We start from the raw sequence: 17,937 nt of genomic DNA, 5'->3' as shown, positions 1-17,937 counted from the left end.
ATCAAAATTGAGTAGGAAATACCAGAATTCCTCATATATACCCCTTGTCCTCACGCATGTACAGCCTCCCCAACTATTGACACCCTGTGCTAGAGCTGCATTTATTCCAATCAATTAACCCATGTTAACACGTTGTTATCACCCAAAGTCCTTAGTTTATATTAGGGTTCACTCTTCTTCTTTTCATTAGTTTTCACTTGGTGTTGTACATTTTATGGATGACAAATATATAATAGTATGTATCCATCAAGGTACTATCCTACAGAAGTTCCATTGCCTTAAAAATCCTTGGTACTCTGCCTGTTCATCCCTCCCTCCCCTCTAATCCTGGCAAGCAGTGGTCTTTTTACTATCTTCATAGTTTTATCTTTTCCAGAATGTTGCATAGTTAGAACCATTCAGTATGTATCTCTTTTCAGATTGGTTTCTTTCACTTTATTATATGCATTCAAGTTTTTTTTTTTCCTGTGTCTTTTTGTGACTGGATAGATCATTTCATTTTAGCACTGATTAATATTCCATTGCCTGGATTCCAGTGCCACATTTTATCCATTCACTTACTGAAGGACACCTTACTTGCTTCCAAGATTTGGCAATGATGAATAAATACGGATACAGTTATTTTCACGTGAATACAAGTTTTCAGTTCACTTAGGTAAATACTAGGGAGTGTGATTGCAGGATTATATAGTAAGAGGATGTTTACTTTTATCACACTTGATCTTGGCCAAAAGGCTGAGAAATGATGTTTACTCTTATCAAAAACCTCCAAATGTCTTCCAAAGTGTGTGTACCATCTTGCATTCCTACCAGCAGTGAATATTGCTCCACGCCCTCACAAGCATTTGGTATTGTCAGTGTTTTGTATTTGACCATTCGAATAGGTGTGTAATGGTATGTTACTGTTGTTTCAATTTGTAATTGCCTAGTGACATATGACATAGAATATCTTTTCATACGGTTACTTTCCACCTGTGTATCTTCTTTGGTGAGGTGTCTGTTCAGGTCTTCTGACCATTTTTTAATTGAGTTGTTGTCTTATTGTTGAGTTTTGAGTTCTTTGTATATTTTGAGTATCTTTTATTAAATCTTTTATTAAATGTATCTTTTGCAAATATTTTATAAAATTCCCCAAGAGTATGTCACTATTAGAGAGAGAACAATGACTATAGCAAGAGAATATAAACAATCAAGAATGCTCATTTTGGGGAGAGTTCAGGTAGATCAGTGTTTCCCAAAATGCAGAGCATATACCACAAGTATGGTCCTTGTAGCCTTCAGATGACTCTAGCCAGTGTCATTGTCTGAACTTAGGCACATGGAAGACTCTAACTGAGAACCAACCAGTCCAGTCCAATTAGCCCCTACAATCATGACACATAATAATAGTAATAGTATTACTGTATCAATATTCATTTCTTAGGCTCATTGATTATATTATGGTTAAAGAAGAAATTAACATTAGGAGAAGTTTGGTGAATGGTATATAAAAAGTCTCTGTGCTATTTTTGCAACTTTAGCAAGTATAAGGTGATTTCAGATTAAAACCCCTAAAAATGAGACACAATAATAAATGTTGTTTTATGTCACTGAGATTGGAGTGGTTTATTTTACAGCAATAGAAAGCCACAACACAACGGTAAAATACTGTCACCTGAAGCTCATGTGAATTGAGATGGAGATGGATTTATTTTAAATTAACTTAATTTGAAATCATCTTATGCTTACTAAAAGTTATAAAAAGAGAGAGCTTTTATATATTATTAATCCAGCTTCCCCTAATGTTAGCATCTTGTATAATATCGATAAAATTAATGATGGCAAAAAATAAACATTTATACAACAACATCATTAACTAATCTAGAGACTTTGAATTTTCCCAGTTGTACCACTAATGCCACTTTTCTAGTTCAGGATTTAATCCATAGTCCCACTCTACCTTTTTTGTTAGCCTTCTCAAATCTATTATAATTCTTATATCTTTGTTTATCTTTTGTGGCCTTGACATTTTGAAGAACAGGAACCAGTTATTTTGTAGAATGTCACTTGATTTGGGTGTATCTGATGTTTCCTCATGATTAAATTCAAGTTATGCATTTTTTGGCAAGAATATCACAGAAGCAATATTGAAATCTCTTCAGTATATCATATCAGGAGGTATGGTATTAAGACATCTCTTAATTCATAAAGTCTTATACAATTCCAAATTTCATCACTTGTTTAGGATAGGATCTGCCATGTTTCTTCACTGTAAGGTTATTTTTTCATTTGTAGTTAAGTGTCTTGTGAGGAGATATTTTGAAATGATGCAAATATTCTGTTTCTTATCATATTTTTACCTACTAATTTTAGCATCCATCTGAACTCTTGCCTGCAATAACTATTACTGTGGTGTTTGCCTGAGAGTGATTTTCTATTTCCTTCATTCTGTCTACATCTATCAATTAGAATTTGAGTGTAATAAAAGCCATCCCTTCTCCTTTATATATTTATTCAATTATTTGTTTATATTACTATGCACTATAGATTATAACCCAATATATCAGTTATGTCATTGTTGATACTGACCCAGATTTGGCCACCAAAATTCTTCAAGTTGTTCTTTAATGTTCTCATCATTTTCTAGCATTTCCTTTTATTTTGGTAGCACAAGATATTCCAGAATTGTCTCATATTTTTCCTACATTGACCTTGGAATCCTCTCTTCCTCTAAGAGTTCTGTTTTTTTTTCGTTGGAGGAAAGTATTTGGAAAGATGTGAGAGCTACATATTCTCATTACTACTGAACTACAATTGCTTCTTAGGTTTTCTCAGTGGACATACCTGGACAATATATGTATGTAAACTAACCTATGCATATAGACATATTTGTATTTATTTCTCTATATATTCATATCTGTATAAAAACTGACAGAATACCTTTGGTTCTAATCTACTACCAAAGATTTCACTCTTTCACTCTATTTCTTTATTTAAAACTCCTTTTAACAGAAAATTCACTCTCATTTTCACAATACCTTTACATACAAAAATTGACTTTTTAAAAAATTTTTATTTTATTTTATTTATTTATTTATTTATTTATTTTGAGAGAGAGAGAGAGAAAGTATGTGTGAATGGGGATGGGGATATAGAGAGAGAGGGAGGCTCCATACACAGCAGGGGATCATGACCTGAGCCAAAATCTGAGTCAGACACCCAACTGACTGAGTCACCCAGGTGCTCCTAAAATTGACTCTAATAGCCTCCCTCTCCCTACTTCTAACTTTAAGTACTTTCGTGGCATTTCATGTATTGTAAAGGTAAGTTTGTCAATAGAGATAAATGAAGACTACCAGTTCCATAGAGTTATGCCGTTAAATAGTGCACAGAGGATCAGGGTTGTTAAGCAAACACAGCCATTTAATTAATGTTTTTAAGTAACTCCATTTTAGTAGGCTAATTTCATATTGGTTTAAGAAAATCAATCATTTAATGGAATTTGTTGAATGCAGTTCTAACACCCTTCATCAGGATTTACAATAAAAATAGAAAACTGAGACTGAATGTATCTGGTAATATATGTCAGACATGTCCCAGAAACTGAAAACAAACAAAATTAATATTATGAGTTATTTTAATTTTGTAAAGGATGTTGGAATACTGTTTCCGTGAATGATGCCATACAAAACTAGTTTGCACTGTTCTGGTTATATAGTGACAAGAATAAATGAATATCAATTAGACATTTGTTTTTCAGTTATTTTAAGCTTAAAATGTTAGCTCTATCATTTGAATAATGTATGTACCTATTTTAACTAATAGTCTTATTTTTTTCAGCTACTTAGTTTAGATAATTTTAGCTTTAAAGCATGTTTTGATTTGCAAATTTGTTATCCAATCTCTTTTCTTATAAATAGATTTCTAAATATCCGTAACTTTAGAAATAAAGTACTTATATTATGTTCATGAAAGTCCTCATCAGTGAATTGGATATCTTGCATGATTTGTTTTTTAAATATAGAAACAACAGTTGCCATGGCAACTGTGAATTTTAGACTCAATATTCACATGAAGATTGTCTTAGGAACTGTCGTCAAATGCATAAAGGGTAAATGTTGAGCAAATTGTACCAGCTTTTTGCTGACTATCAAAGTATGCACAAGAGAACCTGAGACTTAGAGTGAGGAATTTAAATTTAATTCTGAAGAGTGATTTTCTTATAGTGAGAACTGTCAAACCCTCAGATATTCTCTTGAAGGTGGGGATTTAGAATTTATTCTCTCAAGGTCCTTATAAGCTAATAAATTTATATTTCCAAAGTAGTTTAGGTGTGATCTCACCTTAACACAGCCTTAAGAGTCTCCCAGAGGTTATGTTCTAGCCTTAAGATTCCAAGAATGCCATTTGCACATAGAATTTGCATTGGAATGGGACCAAGGAGGCTTTCCAGTTCTACCTGTGCCCAGAGAAGTGACATCTAGAGAAATGATGTGAGAGAGCTCAGGTGTGCATACTTATGCATTAGTAGGTTTGGACCCGAGCTCCCTGAAGTACGGTGGAGTAACAAGTAGGAGGAAGAGCTTTTGCATACTATGCTACATTCAGATTTGTGTGTGTGTGTGTGTGTATTTTCTTATTATAACAACACTGTGAAGCAAAGAATATATTATTTCTTTGATATCTTCAGGGAAACTGAGGAACAGAGATTTTAGAGTACTTGCCTAAGGTCAGCAAGCAGAGTTAGGACTTGAATGTTTATTGTGTGACATGGCCATTGTTCTTTCCATTTACCTGCTGCCTTTTGTTTGCAAATATTGGGAATCAAATGCAAAAACCAGACAAAAAGAGGTACTTGTTGCGGGAAGGAGGCCTGAAGTTTCAGTGGCTGACCAGCACTTCTCTCTCTGAAGAGCACTGTTGATTGAGATGATGATAGGTGTTATACGGTATTAGTTAAGGCTTGATTCAGTCTGTAGTAACAGCAAAAGCAAAATAGCAGTGTGTATAGAAAATTGAGGATTATTTCTCTCTCATTTAAAGGAGTTGGAGATAGGTACTCTGTGGCTCATGTGGTGTTCCACACGGATCAAGGAGCCAGGTTCTCGCTGTCTTGCAGCTTCTGGTCTTTAGTGAACATTCTACAGACTGACACCCTCACTCTGCATTCTGGTCATCCAAAAGGAGGAAGGGAGTGGCACAAAGAAAGAACTGCCCCTTACCTTTAAGGCTATTTTTAAGTAGTTACAAGTATAATTTCCACTTATATCTCCTTGGTTAGAACTTAGTTGTATGGCCAAGACCAACAGCAAGGGGAGCTGGAAATATAAGCTCTTGGCTAAGTAGCAGTGTGCTCAACTAAAACTGGACCGGGCTAAAAAGGAAGAAGGGATGGATGGTTATGAGAACTGACTGTATCAATGATTGCTACATACACCAATAAAAGTGGGCTCAGCTTTAAAAAAAAAAAAAAAGGAATTTTGTTTCTTGGAAGTGCAAATCTAAATAAGTTAAACAGGTATCTTTAACACCAGGGGTAGGCAGAGTTGCTAATGAACATTGTAACCATCTAAGTTGAGATATAGCATGTAGAGTTCTCACACTTATTTGACCTTAGAACTTTTGACTTATGGAACATCTGCAGGGATTAATTGTCCACAGAGTACACTATGATGAAATGCTGCTCTAAACTGTTGAATCCACGGTGAGTAATTCCTCTCTGTACACTGCTGCCAAGTACTGACCGAACAAAGCCTTGTGCCTCCTCTGATTTACTTAACTTGATTTTATTCTATGTGTAAGTCAGGGATATGGTGAAGCATACATAATAAGCGTGATTATAGAACAGTTTGCAAATATAAAGGGTTATAGAAATGTCAAGTAATTGGACTTTAAAAAGGAAATTCTCAAATTTCTGCCTAAAAATATCTCAAGCAATTTTCAGGTAGTTAATTCAGTGCTTTCTAATACCTCTAAGGGAGAGGGTGCTTTTGAATAACACAATAATAATAGCTATCACTTGCTCAACACACAGGGAACCTGGGTGCAGCGGCCAGGGTACCTACTCTGGAGTGTGGACACTCCCATGGCTCTGGACTAGGCACACCAAATACATATTTAGCTTTCATCTGACAATCACGCTGTCTTTGCCTTGTTTGTTCATTCTCCCACTTTCTCTCTCCTCTAACTTCCAGCTGCTTCTCACGTATTCTGTGTATGACCTGTTTCTGCATATGTCATGTTTCCTACCTCACTGTGTATCTACAAGCACTCAGAGAAACTTCTGTAGACTTGCTTGCCCAACAGCCTTTGCTTTCTTACCTGTTACACAGAAGAACTACACACATCTCATTCTAATGTCAGCCTCTCCCTTAAGCACTAGATTTCATCCCTTATTGCACAGTCAAGGGCATTATCCCCATGGTATTTACCTCCATCTCCCACATCACCAGTATTTCTTTCCTTTCTACTAGACTGTTCCCATTAGAATGCAAAACTTCTCTCCTGCCCCATTTTTTAAAAAGAGAGACTGTATGATAATTGCCTTTCTCTTATTGGCTTATTTAACTTTGCATAATGTCCTACGGTTCCAGCCATGTTGATGTAAATGGTAAGATTCCATCCTTTTGATGGCTGACTAATATTCCATTGTGCATACATATATACCACCTCTTCTTTATCCATTCATCTATCAATTCATCTATCAATGGATATCTGGGCTCTTTCCATAGTTTAGTTGTTGTGGACATTGCTGCTATAAACATTGGGGTGTTTGGATCACAATGTTTGTATCCTTTGGGTAAATACCTAGTAGTGCAATTGCTGAATGGTAGGATAGCTCTACCATTATGGAACCTCCATACTGTTTTCCAGAGTGGCTGCACCAGCTTGCATTCCCACGAACAGTGTAGGACTTTTCCCCTTTCTCCACATCCTTGCCAACACCTGTCATGTGTTCATTTTCATTTTCAGTTGCTCAGGCCAACCCAACCTTGGGATGATGTATTTCTTTTCTGTTCCTCTTAGAGTCAACCATATTAGAAAATACTTGAATTTTTGCCTTCAAAATATGCCTGACAGTCCAGTCACTTCCTATTACTTCCCCCAACTTGTCACCATCTTTCTGATATGTACCACCTTCGTCACTCAACAGGTTTGTTGCAAGAGCTCCCTGGTCTCTGGCTTTTGTCCTTAGCTCAGGCAGTCTGTTCTCTACACATCAGCCATGGTGGGCTTGCTGTATCATTTAGATATTATGTTACTTCTCGCTCAAGACCATGCATAGGCTTTCAGTTTCACTCAAAATAAAAGACAGTTTCCTCATAATGACCCACCAGAGCATACTCCACTCTTCCTTACCTCTCAGAACACATCTCCTGCTGACTTTACAGCCTGTTTCTTCTGCCTTGAACACTTATTTATCAAATTTCCACATGATTAGTTCCTTTCCCTCCAAAATTTGTGCTCAGATGTCATTTTCTCAGTAAGGCCTCCTTATTTAAAATTGCAGTCCCTTCCACCATTGTGACTTGTCTCATCCCCCTCCCTAATTTTTGTTTTTCTATATCCTCATCATTAACCTTGAATATATTATACCACATATACATTTATTGTATTTATTATTTGTTATCTCCCTTTCCCAGATGAATAATGCAGGGGTTTTTGTCTTTTTCTTTTTCCACTAATGTATTCCAGGCACACAAGAGAGTACCTAGTATGTAACTGGCATTCAATACTTCTTAAGTGTTAAATGATTGAGTTCTGAAAGTGTTACTGCTAAGTGGGTATTATATCTGTTTTGTAGCTATGTAAACTGATATGTGGAGGAGCCAAGACTTCTCTTACACCACACTGTGGGGGAAACTGCATGGTTGGATTCAAGCCACAGTTTTTGCACTGTACCACTATCGTGTCTTATTTTGTATGGTGATCCTGATTACTATGTTCAGAGCCAGAGAATGAGAATGTTTCAAAGGAGGGGATTTTCAGTGGGCTCAAAAGCTTTCAGAAATGCCAGAAAGAACGAAGATTAAGAAAAAAAAGCTGAGGTTCTTTGTAACTAGATGATGGTGACCTTTGTAAAAGCTGTTTCAGTAGCATTGGAGCCAAAAATCAAAGAGCAGTGGATGAGAGAGTGAATGGAAAGTAAATAAAAGGAGCGGGAATAATTACAACTGTTTGGAAATTCTGGGGATGAGAAGGAGAAAGGATTTTAGTTGCATGGAACCAAACAAATTCTTTTTTAGGATGAGTAAGACTTGAGTATATTCATAGGAAGAGGGAAAGGAGGTTAAAGACAGGTAAAAATATAAGCATAAGTATATAGGTAAATAGAAGGGACTGATTCCTAGGAAGAGCCTACTTAGTGGGTAAAATGACACATGGACATTCATGGAATTTCCTGGCGAGGTTGTTGTGGCTGTACTGTGAGGCACAGGGTCAGGTATTAAATTTTCCCTCCACTTCACTTTTCCTTGTCCCTTGAAAGAAACTGTTCCCATTTTCCCGAGAGGTTTTTCCTACAAGTTAATATTTTTGTCAGTCCACCTACCTCAGTTCCAAATACTGCTATTTTCTTGCTCTGAAGCCGGTGACATTATCATTGAGGGAAAAGAACAGCCAGCAGGCACAAGCTCTTCCAACTTATCTCCTTACTTCTGATCTCACTTGCATCATCACTGACTTGACCTTCTTTCCTTCCATTTCAATGGAAAAGCATTCCTGTTTTTCCCCAAGGTTAAAATGTCAGTCTAGAATCATCATCTGTCCTTAAAGGTATTTTTTATAAATTTTTCTTTCATTCTGAAACTATCCATCAAGTTCTTTTTTTAGAAAAATTTTTAAAAAGATTTTAATTTTTTTCAGTAATCTCTACCCAACAAGGGGTTTGAACTCAAAACCCTGAGATCAAGAGTTGTGTGCTCTGCTGACTGAGCAAATCAGATACCCCATCAAGTTCTTTATCTGTACTATAAACAAGATCTCCTTTATATAAAATATTCCCTTTAGATATAGCTTTTCTGCATTTTCTACCAAAATGTAATGATTTCCTTTATTAAACCAACATGTGTTTAATGGACTACACTGGACCTTAGATTTGGTATTGGAAAAGCTTAAGTATCTTTAGGCATATACATTGAGGAAGATAGAAACATAAACAGGTTATAATACCATATATTAAATGGTATTTATATAAATGGTATTTATAAAATGGACCTCTTCCTATGGGATGATCTTCCTATAATTTCTTTTTGAATGATACAGATTTTCTTTGTTTCCTAAGCTCATTTGAATTGGGTTTCTATGGCTTGGAGAAAAAGAATATTGATTGATAGACTGAAGTCATCTAACTCAGTAATTGTCAGAGGAGACTTCCAGGAAAGCTTTATGGAAGAAGTAATGAGTGAAGTCACTAATTATTAAATGAGTAAGAATCAGGCTCTCGCCAGAGGAAGTAAGGGGACAAAGATGGATATGAGGAAGCCGTCAGGGTAGAAGAAATAGCACCAATAGAAGTTCTGAAGGGAGACACAGTTTAGTATGTGAATAGGAAAATGTCAGTTGGGGTCTCTGCAAGGGAGGTACATGGCAGGAAGTATCAGGTGAAAAGACTGGAGAAACATCCAGGGATCACAATACAGACTATCTCAATAGGTCACATGAGTGACTTTGGACATTGTCTTTAGGTAATGGGAAGCCAAACAGGGGAGTACATAACCAAGTTTGGCTCCTAGTAGGATGGTTATAAAGAGGACAAGTCTTTTTTATTATTTTTTTAAATATTTTATTTATTTATTTGACAGAGAGAGAGAGAGAGAGATCACACGTAGGCAGAGAGGCAGGCAGAGAGAAAGAGAGGGAAGCAATCTCCCCGCTGAGCAGAAAGTCCGATGCAGGGCTTGATCCCAGAACTCTGGGATCATGACCTGAGCAGAAGGCAGAGGCTTTAACCTGCTGAGCCACCCAGGTGCCCCAAGAGGACAAGTCTTGAAACATACCAACTTCAATCTTGAACCCATTTTCTGATCACCACTCCCCCTACATTTACCGTTGTTTCTTTTTTTTTTTTTCTTTCTCTTTTTAAGTAAGAGAACATTTATGGCTTGCTGCTGCTTAAAGATGTTGATGTTTCCTTTTCCTCCTTAGCATCTCACATCAATATTTTAAATCATAGTCATGGACATCTTTGTTTTGCAATTGGAAGAGGAGAACAAAACTTGGGATAAGAGGAAGGGCTGAATAGCAGAAAAGTGGAACAAGAGAAAGGGCATTTGTGCCCAACAGTTTCCTTGAAATTAGTTTGAGCTTCATTTTGAGAGTGAAAGACTTAACTACACTGATGGACTCGGACAGGTGGTCTTTTATTCAAGATGGCTGGGATCAGCAGTTGTTTAATAAAAGGTTTTATAAAATATGGAACAATAATCTTTTTTAAAATTAGTTTCAGAGGTAGAATTTAGGGATTCATCAGTTGCATACAACACCCAGTGTTCATTACATCAAGTGCCCTTCTTAATGCCCATCACCCAGTTACCCCATCCCCCACCTACCTCCCCTCCAACAACGCTGTTTGTTTCCTAGAGTTCAGCGTCTCTTATGGTTTGCCTCTCTCTCAATTTTCGTCTCATTTTATTTTTCCTTCCCTTCCGCTATGTTCATCTGTTTTGTTTCTTAAATTCCACATATGAGTGAAATCGTATGATATTTGTCTTTCTCTGGCTGACTTATTTCACTTAGCATAATACACTCTCCTTCCATCCATGTTGTTGCAAATGGCAAGATTTCGTGGAATAATAATCTTAACAGAAGTGTATACATCTTTAATTCTATTTTAACCTAAATAAATATATTGTAAGTAAAAATGATTTGCCAATCTTTTGATTTAGGGCCAATATCTAATTAGCTGCGCTAATTAGAAAAATTTTACCTTATTTTTCTTTAAAGCACAGCCTCAATTTGTCACACTTAAGTATCTTTAAACTGATGTAAAAATTAAATTAATTATGAAACAATTTAAGTATAGAATTCTTCTAGAATTTTTCCAGTCTTTTGTAGTTGCTTCTAATAGGCCTCATTTGCTAGCAATAATTGTAGCAGCTTTCTTTTGGAGGGATTTTGTGCCACTATAAAAGGGCAACATAAGGATTCTTTATGGTGACAGAAATGTTTTGTATTTTGACTGCTTTAATGTCAATATCTTGGTTGTGTTATTGTCTTATAGTTTTTCTAGATGTTACTATTGGGGGAAATTATTAAGGGGTACATTGGATCTCTCTGTATTGTATCTTAATATTGCATGTAAGGCTATAATTACCTTAAGTTTAATTAAAAAAAAACATTTATTGAGCCGCTAGGCTAGACACTGTTGTAGATACAGAAGATATTGCAGTAAGCGAGATGTAAAAATCTCTGCACTTATAGAGCATACATTCTAGTGGTGGAGAAATTCTAGTGGGTGAGCCCAAATTTGCCCAGTGTTCTGCCTTGGCATGGAATACAGTGCCATTCTGGAGGATAGAAACAAGGAAGTCATAGGGTCACTTAGAAATAGTGTCCTTGATATGGTCATTGACTGGCACGTTCTTATGGCAGATGGAGAAGTTGTCCCAAGTTACTCTAGAGACAGCAGATGTGAGAGAGTGGGAGCCCAATCAAGAGAAAAAAGGACATGGGAGGTACAACATGGTAATTCTAGTCGACTTATTGGTTTGTGGGCACATTAAAATAAATGAAAGCTTTGTGGAGGAAGCTGAGGGTCTGCTGCTATCTGATGGAAAGCTATTGAAAAATTGACATTTGGGCTACATTTTCTGCCTTGGTTAAAAGCATCATCTACTTTTGTCCCTCAGGCAGAAAAATATTCATGTCTTACTTGCCTCTTCTCCTTTGTAATACTTACTAGTCTGTCCCCCTGGAATCCCCACCTCCTCACTTTCTCTGTACTTCCAGTATAAATCTGATTGCTTTGACTCTTCAGTATCTGTTCATTAGTTTCTTTTGTTACCCAAAATCTCACCACCACCATTTCATGCGTTATGCTGTTTTCCAACTTACCTTTTAAAAATAAAAATCTGATCACCACGTCACCTTCCCGCCCAAGGTTAGGCCCAGCTCTAAAATCTATAGACTGGCTTACCTCACCCTCTCAGACCTTTCAGAAATCTTTTCTAAGCAGTCCCCACAACATGCCCTGTCCTCCTCATCTCTGACTTCCTGATCATTTTTAAAGACCCTCCTTGTATTTACACATGCTTTCTCTACCATCTGAGTTCCCTCCCTACCATTCTGCCCAAAATCCAACTCAAGATTTAATATCTGTCCTAATATAACCTCTTTTCTGGAACTTTGCCTAAAATCCTCACATCTCAAAGTCAAGGAAAGGATTCTTTTACCATCATACCAGTTTCTATATAGCTGTATTATAGCATTTGTCACACTGACTTGCACTTATTTCTTTCTGAATCTGTCTCCACTATAAATCCTGCCACTAAGTAATTCAGGAAGGATTGGGAAATTTTTCCAAAAGTAGATTCCTTCCTGTAATTGTTTTAAGAAGGAATTTTTCTCCTTGCTCATTTCTCCATTTGTGCTTATGCATTCTTGATCTTGGAGTGTTTGGATGTTTGTTTCTCATGGAGGCAGAACAAGATCAAACCCAGCAACACCCCGCCTTCCCCTGGCTCCCCAGTTCCTAGATGACTGAGCTCTTTGGCAGTGTCCCGAATATGGCTTTTTGTCACCTAGAAATTATCTACTTGGAAAAATTCATCACTATTTGTCTTCCTCATTTGTTCCTTCTGTTGACCTTGTGCGAAGGATAGCAGCTGTTATCCTAACCATGTCCATGCTTAAACCTTTGATTCAGGGAGATTCGTGTTGATTCAGGTGTCACTCTACTATGAACCCTGTCTCAGAGATCTGTTTTTTAAGGATTATGCATACAAAGGACAGGATGTACTGCTGAGCTTGAGATCTCTATCTGTAAATTTGGTTGTTGTCTATATAGTACCTGAGGCTCTTTAACATAGAAGAAATATATAATGCTCTAATTTATCCACATCCTTACTATAGCTATCAAGGAGATGCTGTGTTGTCATGCTGATATATTCAAAACATTCCAGAGCGACACAGACCTTTACACTACTCTGCAAAATAATTATCAGAGCTTCTTGCTCTTACCAGTGCTTTTGTAATGATACATGGATAGCTGTGGATATCAAGGTCTAAAGAAGGACAGTTCTGGGTGTCCTGGGATATACTCTCTGTTTGTATTAACACCTTAACTCACCCGTCCTACATTTTTTTCTGGTCTCACACTATATTGTTATTACTATGGTCATACACCATAATCATGTACACACACACACACATAGAGACACATCCACATCCACAGAGTGATGGATTATATATTTCTCTTGTTCTCTTGAAGACCCTGGGTATTATGCATGTTATTTCACAGTTAAAACATTTAACAACACTAAATTGAAAGCAGAAGAAGCAGGGGAGGGAACAGAAGGTGACAAATGAAGAGGGGGAAGGAGAGTGGGAAGGCAATGTGTAGCAGGAGGAGGCAAGGCATATGGGAAAACAGGGATATGTCAAATTCACAGAAAATAGGAAGCCAATATCTGATTGACGGCATGCATTTGTCGTGTGTCTCACAGTGCTTCAACCTAAGGAGTGCCGTCAGTGAGAAAGGTGACTGTCTCAGGGTGGCAGAGAGCCCTCTGTCTGCAGCACCCATTGATACAAAATTACTGACCTAGAAGTTGTTCTCCAAAGACTGGAGCATAGTGTTGGCTTCCTTTTATTTATTTTATTCTTTCCATTCACATCTGAGAGGTAATCCCATCTCTTTTTGTCTCAGAATCCCTGGAGGGCAGATTTATTCACCTACAGTTTCTAGAAGCGATCCAGTAATAATCACCATGGATAAGTCCAAAATCCCTACACTCAACGAGCAGTAGAAACCATTCAGAGAGCAAATAGCCCAAGCTCACTCAGCTGCTCCCTTTTCTGGCACTCTCCGTGGGCTGTGTGCTTCTTGGATGCCAGACATGCAGAAGTGCACGTTGGAAAGAAGGGCTTTGAAGTGGCACAGACCGAAACTGCAATTCTAGCTCTGAAATAATATGACCTTGGGAAAATTACCTCACTTTTTCACGTCTCTGTGTCCTCAACAAGATTATTGTTAAGGACTAACTGTACCAGCATTAATACCTGGCATACCAAGTCCTATAAATGGAAGTTTCTTTCTTCTTTATATCTACCTTAGCTGTTCACTCTTTGGGAATCTCAATTCAGACAGAAACAACCTCCCTAAGATTCTGACTTCTTGAGACATAGCTGCTGACTCAGGAAGTCTCTGCTGGAGGCAATCAGCAGTGGTGGTACCTTCGGCAGGAAGCTCTCTCAGTGGAGTTGGTGGCGTCATTGATATGATAATTTCATATAATTTCAGGAGTAGCTGTCCAAAAAGTTGAGCAGGGCCCGGAGAAAACCAAAGGGTTACAGTTGAAGGAACCGTGTTGATAACTAAACATGTGGGCAAAGGAATAGATAGAGGAAAGTCTAAAGCCAACCTGGTGATATAGTGTCAGGACAGAATAAATACGCTGTTTTGTGCCCTTATTAATGTCTGGGTTTAGCCAAGTCTAAAACAAGCTAGGAGATTCCACCTGCATGAGGGGTTTACTGGCCCTGGTCAATTTTGCCCTACTTCCTGCCTTACCCCAGCATGATTTCATGTGGATTGCTAATGACTTAACACTCTAATAGTCTGAAAGATTACATAAAGATTTGCAAATCTTCTTTGGTTCCCTATTCCAGAAAGTAAGCCGCAACCTTGGTCAGAAATTATTTCCTAAATATTTGTACTTTCTGTTATCGTGTGGTTAGTGTCTTTAGGAATTACTAAGGTTTTTAGAGCAAAAAATTCTGAATATGATCCCAGGAAGACACATATGAATTCTGTCTGAAAAATGCAATCATGGGAGAGGAGGCGCTGAATGATAGAATGAGTAGAGAAAGATGAGCAGCCCATTCTTGGTTGAGAAATGAATAAATTCATGCTAGCGGGGATGATCTTGGCTTAGTCAAAGTTTAAACACCAGGTAGTGAGGTTTCAGCTGGAAATGGAGGCAGGAGGAATCTCTGTGAGAGGATGTCAGCACCCACAAACTTTCAAGCCCCTCATACCTGACACAATTAGACAATATGTGGGTTTTTTATTTTAAAAAATTAATTTAAAAAAAAGGATTTCATTTTTAAGTAATCTTTACACCCAACGTGGGACTCAAACTTATAGCCCCAAGATCAAGAGTCATGTGCTCTACTGACTGAGCCAGGCAGGTCCCAGCAATATGCATTTTTGAGCACTAAGCAGCTTACTTTATAACTGGCAAGAAATCAGAAAACATTTAAGTGTTCAGACTATTTCCTGTCAATGCTTTAACAGTCACCCCTCACTGAGAAGCATAAAGACCCTACATGACACTGGAAAGTTTTACTGTTAGTAACAGGGTCCATGAGTTCCTGAGAACCCCTCTCAGGTGGGAGGTGCTGTGCCTCAGAATGACAAGGTTGGAAAAAGAGGACTTGACAGATTTCTTTCATCTGAGAGTTATTTATTTATTTATTTTTTGTACTTGACTCTGCTTTGAAGGTATCGAGGAAGAGCAAAAACAGCACCTTGCAAGGACAGTGAGATATCAATTACTTTTAATTACTCCTCGGCTCTCTCCTTAATTACCTCCTATGTTAGCTGGGATTTATTGCAGAGCAATAATAGTGATGCTTTGCATTTACATAGTCCCTTTCTCCAAGGGGTACAATGTACTAATAGCTATGACTTCACTATTAATCTAAAAATTTTAAATGTTAAAAAAAATTTCCACAGATAAGGAAGTTATAAAGGAACTATATTCCCATTTTTTAGGTGGAACATATTCTAGACATAGTTCACAGTAACAGCCAAACTTTAGGGACCCTGATAATCACCTTTCCCCTCTATATTTTACATGTTTTGGTTATTATACATGGTTCTTATGTTTGCCAATTAAAAAATATTTTCAAGACATGTAGAATGAAAATATCACAAGAGATTAAATAGTAATAATCCTACCAGGAGTGCAATACTTTGTCCACTCCAAGATTCAAATAATGGATCCCAACTTGCTTTGTTTTAAGTGTGAAAATTCTTGCACAGTAGCAAAGTACTATGAGTATGCCAAAAAGATAGAATTTGCATTTTTAGGTCCATTGATTTGAAAATATGTAATTAGAAAATTTACTGTGCATTATGCCAGAATATGTTTTATTCCATCCATTACCGTAAAAAAAAAAATCTTGTGAGATAAGTGAGGGTAGTTCTAATTATCCTCATTCTGTAAATGCAGAACGTTATTCACTCCAGTCTACATTCGATGTGCTTATATCCCTGTTGCTCAGAACTTGTAACCCCGTTGCTTCTCAGAGGTCTGCCTCCCAGTGTTGAGAACAATTGGTTAAATTTTAAAACCATTGTTTTCAGGAATAGTTGCTCATATACAGAATAATTATGTTGAACTTAAAATAAAGAACTGAAGGGCGCCTGAGTGGCTCAGTGGGTTAAGCCGCTGCCTTCGGCTCAGGTCATGATCTCAGGGTCCTGGGATTGAGTCCCACATCGGGCTCTCTGCTCAGCGGGGAGCCTGCTTCCTTCTCTCTCTCTCTGCCTGCCTCTCAGTGTACTTGTAATTTCTCTCTGTCAAATAAATAAATAAAATCTTTAAAAAAAAAAATAAAATAAAGAACTGAAGAACATCATTCAACATTCAAGAGCTCCTCCGTAGTCGGTGAGCTACCCTGTAGGGTTAAAGCTACTTAGACATTAAAACAATGGAATTTACATGCTTCAGAGGGTTTCTTTCCCCTTATCTTGTCTGTTAGAATTAATAAGTTAGAAGCATTCTGCTCAGAATGGAGGCTTGATTGCGTGCCTTTTGCTAAGGATCTGAGACGTGAGGAGACTGCTGTTTGAGATACTTACAGCATAAGCACCTTTTGGACCTGAAACTGCCTTGCATAGTTTCTGTCTTTATATCTTACTGTTTGTATTTAAACACAGTGTACTGCTAATAAACATATACTAGAAATTATAAGTTTTTTAATGCCTAGAGATGGCCTGGAGAATGGAATTTTTATGCCTAGAGATGATAAGGGCTTCCCACCCCCCCTCTATCTTCCCCTATTTGGGTTGGCACACAAGATCAAAAAGTATTAGGATCATCTTCTTCTGGAATTTTGCTTTGTAGTCTTCCCTCTGGTTGTTGTAGATACTCTTAGAAAACAAGTGAAGTTTGGAAAAAGGCAATGGGGTTTTGATTAGGAGGCATTTATTTCTAATTCTTGTTTAGATTTTACCTTCCATTGCTTTGAGATGCAATTAGAATTACCATACACAACAAAACTGAATTTACATTGCATCTTCCTTTTAACAGAAAGGAAGAGTTTGGAAACAACATTTTGTTTATTGGGTAGGATATTGAAAAGGAATTTGTAAAGCAGCGATTGCCTCTGAATCAGTTTCTTGATTATATTAATTATCTGTTATGCCTTAGTTCTCCATTTACAGAATGAGGTTAATTATAGCTATTCTCACTTATCCCATAGGATTTTTTAGGAGAATGGATGGAATAATAAATATATCAGTATGTCTAAAGTGAGATATTTAAAATATAAATTATAACACTATAACACTGTTTTAGCATAGGACTATACTATAGAAAGGATTTATTTTTATTTATTTATTTTTTAAAGATTTTATTTATTTATCTGACAGAAATCACAAGTAGATGGAGATGCAGGCAGAGAGAGGAGGAAGCAGGCTCCCTGCTGAGCAGAGAGCCCAATGCGGGACTTGATCCCAGGACCCTGGGATCATGACCTGAGCTGAAGGCAGAGGCTTTAACCCACTGA

The sequence above is a fragment of the Mustela lutreola genome, chromosome 2 (genome assembly GCF_030435805.1).
Source record: "Mustela lutreola isolate mMusLut2 chromosome 2, mMusLut2.pri, whole genome shotgun sequence".
NCBI lineage: Eukaryota > Metazoa > Chordata > Mammalia > Carnivora > Mustelidae > Mustela > Mustela lutreola.
Note: the sequence above shows the minus strand (reverse complement) of the source record.